Consider the following 7,191-nt stretch of genomic DNA (forward strand, 5'->3'; position numbering starts at 1 on the left):
AGAGCCTGGCAAATATTTTCCACCTGCCAATCACAGCCTCGGCTCAGTTCACCTGGGGACACCGGGGCGTAGAGATAAGAGCACAGGTGTGTCCAAGCCCAGCTCTCACAGCTCTGAGACCCTGGGCCAGCTCAAGGGAGTCCCTGAGGGTGAACATTCCGACCTCCGGCCGTGTGAGGAAGAAGCTGTGAAGCCAGAGAGGTCAGGGCAGGGATAGTGCCCGGGGCTCCTAGACCGTTAATAAATGCCGAACTCTCGCACTTGACCTTGAGCGCCCTCTTCTCCGTGGAGCCAGCTGAGAATGGGGTGGGTGCCACCTTGATCCTCAGACCCAAGTCCTCGCAAAGAACACATCCACAGGCTCTCTGAGGGTTGAGGAGGTCACTGCTACTCACTGCTGGAAACGGGAGACAGTGGAAGCCAACACGGGAAGTGACAAAACTGTACAGCTTCTCCCTTCAGCACCCTTAGCCCTGCAGCTGCATGCAGTCAGAGAGTAGCACGAAAGTTAGCACGGGCTGCCGGGAGCGGAGAAGCGCAGCTGGTGCCTGATAAGGTCAGCGCGTCCTGGGGGAAGATGGCGGGGTGGCTGCTGCGTGTGCGTAAACACGCTCACTGCCGCGAACTGCACGCTTGAAAACTGTTAAAATTGGGGCTGGGGATTTAGCTCAGCGGCAAAGCGTCTGCCTGGCAAGTGCAAGGTCGTGAGTTCGGTTCCCGGTACCGGAGGGAAAAAAAAAAAAACCTGTTAAAATGGTGACTTTCACGTTCTGTATATTTTCTACAGTTTTTGAGACCCTAAGGGGGGTGGGGGCTGCAGGGCGGACATGGACACTGGAGAGTTCCTTCATGGACGGCTTGGGGGGCTGTGAGCCCCAAGTGCCTCACGCTTACAAACCACGTTCTCTGTGAGCTGTGTGGCTGGCACTCTCTCCCTTCAGGTGAGCTCCACCCTTAACAAGAGTGAGGTCGGGGCTGGGGATTTAGCTCAGCGGCACAGCGCCTACCTGGCAAGCGCAAGGTCGTGAGTTCGATTCCCGGTACCGGAAAAGACAAAACAAACAAAAAAAAGTGAGTGTCGAAGCCACGGCACTCCCCAAAGGATAGTCCGCTGCCCCCAAAGTGCCACTCAGGCCATGGCGCTTGTCCCTGGTTAGGCTCTCTATTCCCTCTGTTCTTGTTGTAAGAACTCCTTTTCCTACCAACAACCATGGCCCAAGACAGGGAGCACCACCTGAACTTCAGAGGGGCCTGACTCTAAGGCCACCATGATCTACCCCACCCGGTCACAAGACCTTTGCAGGTGGCAGTCAGACAGAGATGACCTTGACATGCCCTGAAGCACCAGGGGAGAGATACGCACAGCTGTAAAAGATAGGATGGCTGCTCCAGAAGGAAGGTGGATTTGATTCAAGATTAATATGTGCAAAGAAGGAATGTGTCCCCCCAGGGAGTGGCTGAGGCAAGGAGAAGAGAAATGTTGTCAGCTTCACAGTCGCTGAAGAAGCAGAATTCCTTCGTTCATGCATTTGTTCATTTGTTTATTCATTCATTCATTCCACAAATAATCATTAAACCTTCTCCCTGTCCCAGGCACCGTGCAGGTGTGCAGATGAAGGGTGAACAAAGTGGTTAGGAACCCTGTTTCCGTGGAGCTTACTATATCATAAGAGGGACTCTGACAGTAACAGGGTCACCAAGCGCAGTAAATTAGGTATCAGGTGGCGATCCGGATCCCAGCACTATTCACACAAGGACATGCGAAGACGCAGAGGTGGAGCCCAGCTCTGTGTGGGGAGGAGGGGTCTTGGCTGGTGGATTCCGAGCCTCCTCCTCCCAGTGGCAGGATGGATGTAGCAAGCTGCCCGGGGCTGGCACCTGGAACAGGACAGGCGTATAACTGACCCGCTTGGGTTCCACGAGGCATCCTTGTGCTCATCCTCTGGCTTCCCACAGACTTTCGAGAAGGAAAAACCGGCGGCAGCTTGTGTGACGCTGCTAACCTTCAGTGTAAAGGAACATGTGGTACATGATATAAATCCATATAGTACACTACAAATACCCACATCGCTGACACTGGTTAATGCACCTCCACCCCTGCAAGTTGAAGTGGCCTGGATAGGTAGGCTGTGGATGAGACCCCAAGTCTAACAGACTCCAAACTCCTGCGCTACTGCGTAAGGCTACTTGGAAGCCGGTCAGCTGCCCTTCCCTTGAGCATAGTATTCCATGTTTGATCCAAACCACTGCACCTCACCCAGCTGCCACTTACTCACCTGTAAAATGGGCCTGATAGTTGCAATTTTCCGGGTGGTGCTGGGAACCAAATAAGATAAAATGTCCAACAGCCAGCAAGACTCAACTTTTTTTTTTTTTTTTTTTTTTTTTCTTTTTTTTTGAGACAGTATTTCACTATGCAGTTCAGGCTGGTCTTAAACTCACTTTGTAGCCCAGACTGGCCTTTGTAGGTCTTGAACTCACAACGATCCTCCTGCCTCAGCCTCCCTAGTACTGGGATGATAGGCATGCACACCACGCCCGACCCAAGACTCAATGTTTTTCACCTCACTCTTCCTGCTGACAGAGGCAGCCATTTTTTAAACAGATCAGGTCTTAAAAATACGGGACGCTCAGCTTGTATATGTGCTTCCAAAGTGGGCACCCTTGTCCCTTACTTACTGGACCACTTTCCAACCTCCTAGTGGCCTCCTCATCCCCATCCACCACCCTGCAGGCTGATACCACTTTTAAACACAGGCCTAAGCACGACCCTCCCTAAATAAAACCAAACCCCTTAGCACAGGCCCAAGAACCCGCTGCTCTCTGCCATGGACCCAGGCAGCGTTTTCCTCCCTCCCCCAAGGCAGGTGCACTCTCGACCTTGCGCCGCTCCCTGGGGTTCCGACGCGCCCTTCTCTGACTGACAACCTGCAGTGCAGCCCTCAGAGCCTGGGCTCACATCAGCCCCCCTTGACAGCCAGCCCGGTCTCCGCTGGCCCAGTCAGTCTTCGCCCCTGTGTGCCCACAGCTCCCTTCGCCTTCTCTGGCTCAGTGCTCAGCCCTGTGCTGTCTCTCACTCCGTGTCTTTTTCCTTCCACTACAGTGTGAGCCGGGTGAGGTGGCACACGCCACTAATCCCAGGACTCAGGAGGCTGAGGCAGGACGATTGTTGGGAGTTCAAGGCCAGCCTGGGCTACCAAGTGAGCTCAAGGCCAGCCTGAACTACATAGTGAGACCCTGTCTCAAAAAGGAAAATTTAAAAAAAAAAAAAAAAAGATTTTTGAACTCTAAGGAAGAATTTCGTATCATTTATCATTCTTTTTTTTCTTGGCACGGGGAATCGAACTCAGAACCTTGCGCTTGCCAGGCAGCCGCTTGCGCCACTGAGCTATATCCCCGGTCCTCATCTATCATTCTTGTGCTTCTTTCTTTTTTCTTTTCTTTTTTTTTTAGTACTGAGGATTAAATCCAGGGACTTTGCCCTGGACTTTATTTATTTATTTACTTTGCACTACGCCCTTTTATTTATTTAGTTAGTTAGTTTTGAGACAGGTCTCACTAAGTTACTAAGTTGTCCAGGCTGGACTTGAACTTGTGATTCTCCTGCCTCAGCCTCCCAGAGCGCTGGGATCATAAGCATGTGCCCACATGCCCAGTTTATATACGTGAAATAAACTGACCAAGGCATGAACACCCTGTGACTAACATGGGCCCAGCAGCAGTTGTAAGAGCCTCTCCCTGCGAAGCCTACCCTGCTTGAAAGATGTTAGCTATCAGGGGGAATAAACTACGTCCAGACCCAAGGGAATACAGCCTGTCTCCTCCCAAAGTAGTGTCTGGCCCAGAGCGGAACGCATGACAAATGTTTGCAGGCTTGCCATTGGTTTGCAAGAAAACCCAGGCCAGTGGTAAGCAAAAGTGCCCATTCTGTATTGACCTGGCTTCCCCATGCCCTTGAGGTCAAACTTTTTAGAAACGGCCCAACTGCAGTCCAAACCCTACTTATTTATCACAAAGTGCCAGCACTGCAATTAAACTGGAATACTGAGGTTTTAGTTTAGAACAAACACTCATACTTCACATCTTCTGTCTTAAAAGAAAAACAGCACGTGTGCCCTAGGTTCGCCACCGCTGCCTGTGTCTGGCCTTCCAGGTTGGCCGCGAGGCTGTGCCGCGAAACTCTTTCAGGAGGGGCTGGAGGGAAGGGCGCCGCAGCCAGCCCTGGAGGGGGTCCTGGGTTCCAGGCACAGGGGAGGCCAGGAGTGGGGTGCTGTGGGGCAGATGGGCGGCAGATGGGAAGTCCTTCAGATCTGATATGCAGCTCAATTGGGCTGAGGCGATGAACTTTAGAGCACAAAACCTTGGCCCCCTGTCTTGTGCCTTTGTGTTTTGTTTTGTTTTGTCTTTTTTGTTTGTTTGTTTGTTTGGTTTTTTTTTTTTTGGTTTTTCTCCAGTACCGGGAACCGAACTCACGACCTTGCGCTTGCCAGGCAGGCGCTTTGCCGCTGAGCTAAATCCCCAGCCCCTTGTTTTGTCTTCTTTTAGACAAGGTTTTGATCTGCAGTTCAGGCTGGTCTTGAGCTCACTTTGTAGCCCAGGCTGGCTTCGAACTCGCAACGATCCTCCTGCCTCAGCCTCCCGAGTGCTGGGATTACCAGCGTGCACCACCACACCAAGCCTGTCTCGTGCCTTTGTGTGCACATTTTTGGACCCTGTGTCCAGAAACAGCAGTGAGCACTGTGCCCTGTGTGGCTCGGCTGGCCCGCTCTCCCCGCTGGAGCATGAGCCGTCAAGTGGACTCTCATTTTTGGACAGAGACGGACAGAAGGGGAAACAGTTACAACCTAAGGAAAATAACTGGCTTTTTGGGCCAGAAACGCCCCACGATGTCTCCATGTGAATGTAATTCTGTTTGAACAAGTTGAACTGAGTTTAATTTGGCTGATGTTGAACTTGCAACACACACACACATATACAGACCTTTACCTGGGGGAAAAGAAAGCCCCCACTCCTTGGGGTGTATTTTAAGCGTAGGTAAATTTAGAAGGCCGTCCTCAAGCCCCGACAGCTGGCTACCCCGAGCCTTGCTCTGTGCACAGAGGAGTGTGTCAAAACTGGCGCAAGCTCTGGCAGCTGAGATGCCCACATCACGCAGAAGAGAACAGCGGGGAGGAGGAGGCGGGCGCCCAGGGAGCCTGCTGAGTGACCTTCGCAAGTCACTTAGCTTCTCTAAGCTTCACAGGTCTAGGGGAGCCTATGGTCCCCCTCCCCACCTATGGCAGGGCTGATGCTGGGCATAGTCAGTAAACCATGCCCGGGGTTCACTCTTTAGTGCTGGATCATAGAGAGAGGACCAGGGCCCTACAGGGAAGGAGCCATTCTGGTGCAGAACACTCAATGGGCAGAACAGTGGCTGTTTGTTTACCAACTACTGCCATATCAATAGAAGATCGTCATTTGGGAAGCTGAGACAGGAAGACTGTCACAAGTTTGAGGACAGCCTGGGCTATATAGTTAGTGCAGAGGTAGCCTGAACTATGAAGCAAGACCCTGTCTCAAAAAAAAAAAAAAAAAAAATGAGGGGGCTGGGGATTTAGCTCAGCAGTATAGCGCCTGCCTGGCAAGTGCAAGGTCATGAGTTCGATTCCTGGTACCGCAAAAAAAAGACCAAAAAACCAAAAAAAATAAAAGAAAAGCAGCCAGGCGTGGTGGTGCACAGCTGTAATCCCAGCACTTGGAGGCTGAGGCAGGAGGATAGCTGTGAGTTCGAGGCCAACCTGGGCTACAAAGTGAGCTCAAGGCCAGCTGGAACTGCATAGTAAGACCTTGTCTCAAAAAGACAAAAAAAAAAGAAAATCATACCAGCTGCACCTCTTGTACCAGTGTGTCTCATGAATAGCAACTTCCCTATGGGCTTTCAGAGAACATTAAACAAGGTCATTGTTATGGCTTGTATCTAGAGGTCCTCCCAGAGCCTCAGGTGCTCCCGGTTGAGGCTTTTCAGAAGTGCTGGATCTCGGGTTTGTGATGCTGGGATTGATCCATGGTGGGATGCTAGAATGGAGTGTGCCTGTTATGGTTTATGTCTGTGTGTCCCCCCAATGCCTCATGTGGACATGGGGCAGGCTTTTAGAGTTTAAATATGGGTGTGAGAGCTACACCCGCCTGGGAGTGGATAGTTTGCATATATAAGGGACAGGAAAAGAGTGCTTGGGGCATTCCTCCCCCATTCCGCCCTGGTGGGTGCTTGCGGCTTAGCTGTGGCTGCCGTCCTGAGATGCAGCTCTCTGTCATGTGCCACTCTGCCTTATAATCTGCCAAGTACGGGCTGAAACTTCCACAAACTGTAAGCGAAATAAACCTTTCCTTCCTTAATTTTGGGCGTCAGGTATTTTGTCCCAGCAGCAAAAAAAAAAAATAACCAAGACAGTGTCCCACCCTGGGTGTGAGTGCCACCCGCCCTGAGGATGAGTAGCCTGGATAGCCTATAAGGGACAGAAAGAGGCCTGCTGCTATCGCTTGCTGCTTGCTACTTCCCTGCTGGCTGCCCTCTGCCTGCCCTGCTTTCCATGGACTGTTTCTCCTTTGTGATGCCCTCTGCCGTGGCACCCTGCCTTGGACCCAGCCAGCTATGTGCTCAAACTTCTGGAAACTGACCTGAAATAAACCTTTCCTCCTTTAACGACGGGCGTTGGGGATTTCACCCCAGCGAGGAGAAAAGGAGCGCAGATCGTCATGAAGATGAGTGAATGAGACAGTGAGTAAGTGGCTGGGCCTCTTGAACTATACCCATGAGTCAAGAATTATCTCATCTAGTGAATTATATTTTATGCTTTGGTAGTCATGCCGGGCAAGCGCTCTGCCACTGAGCTATCCCCCCAGCCCTCATCTCCTAGCTATTTTATTGAACACTTACAATGCGACGGTTTGTGTGACAGAGAATACAGCGCTCGTTTAGCTCCTGCTTCCCCCGCAGGGCAGTCAGGGATGGACGGCAAGAACCTCACCAGCGGGCTGGGGATTTAGCTCAGCGGCAAAAGCGCCTGCCTGGCAAGCGCAAGGTCGTGAGTTCAGTTCCCGGTACCGGAGAAAAAAAAAAAAAAACAATTGGGCTGGGGATTTAGCTCAGCGGCAAAGCGCCTGCCTGGCAAGCGCAAGGTCGTGAGTTCGGTTCCTGGTACCGGAGAAAAA

At 51.7% G+C, this 7,191-nt stretch overlaps 1 long non-coding RNA gene across 1 annotated transcript in view; it reads right to left on the reverse strand.

The window, feature by feature from the left end:
• Positions 1–1,889: 1,889 nt before the first annotated feature.
• LOC106148310 overlaps positions 1,890–7,191 on the reverse strand; it is a 36,188-nt gene continuing 30,886 nt past the window's right edge. Inside the window, exon 3 of the long non-coding RNA XR_001233650.1 lies at positions 1,890–2,003. This is a non-coding gene — a long non-coding RNA (uncharacterized LOC106148310). The remainder of the gene's footprint in view (positions 2,004–7,191) is intronic.

Source organism: Chinchilla lanigera, unplaced genomic scaffold (genome assembly GCF_000276665.1).
Source record: "Chinchilla lanigera isolate Chin_1 unplaced genomic scaffold, ChiLan1.0 scaffold00018, whole genome shotgun sequence".
Classification (NCBI taxonomy): Eukaryota; Metazoa; Chordata; class Mammalia; order Rodentia; family Chinchillidae; genus Chinchilla; species Chinchilla lanigera.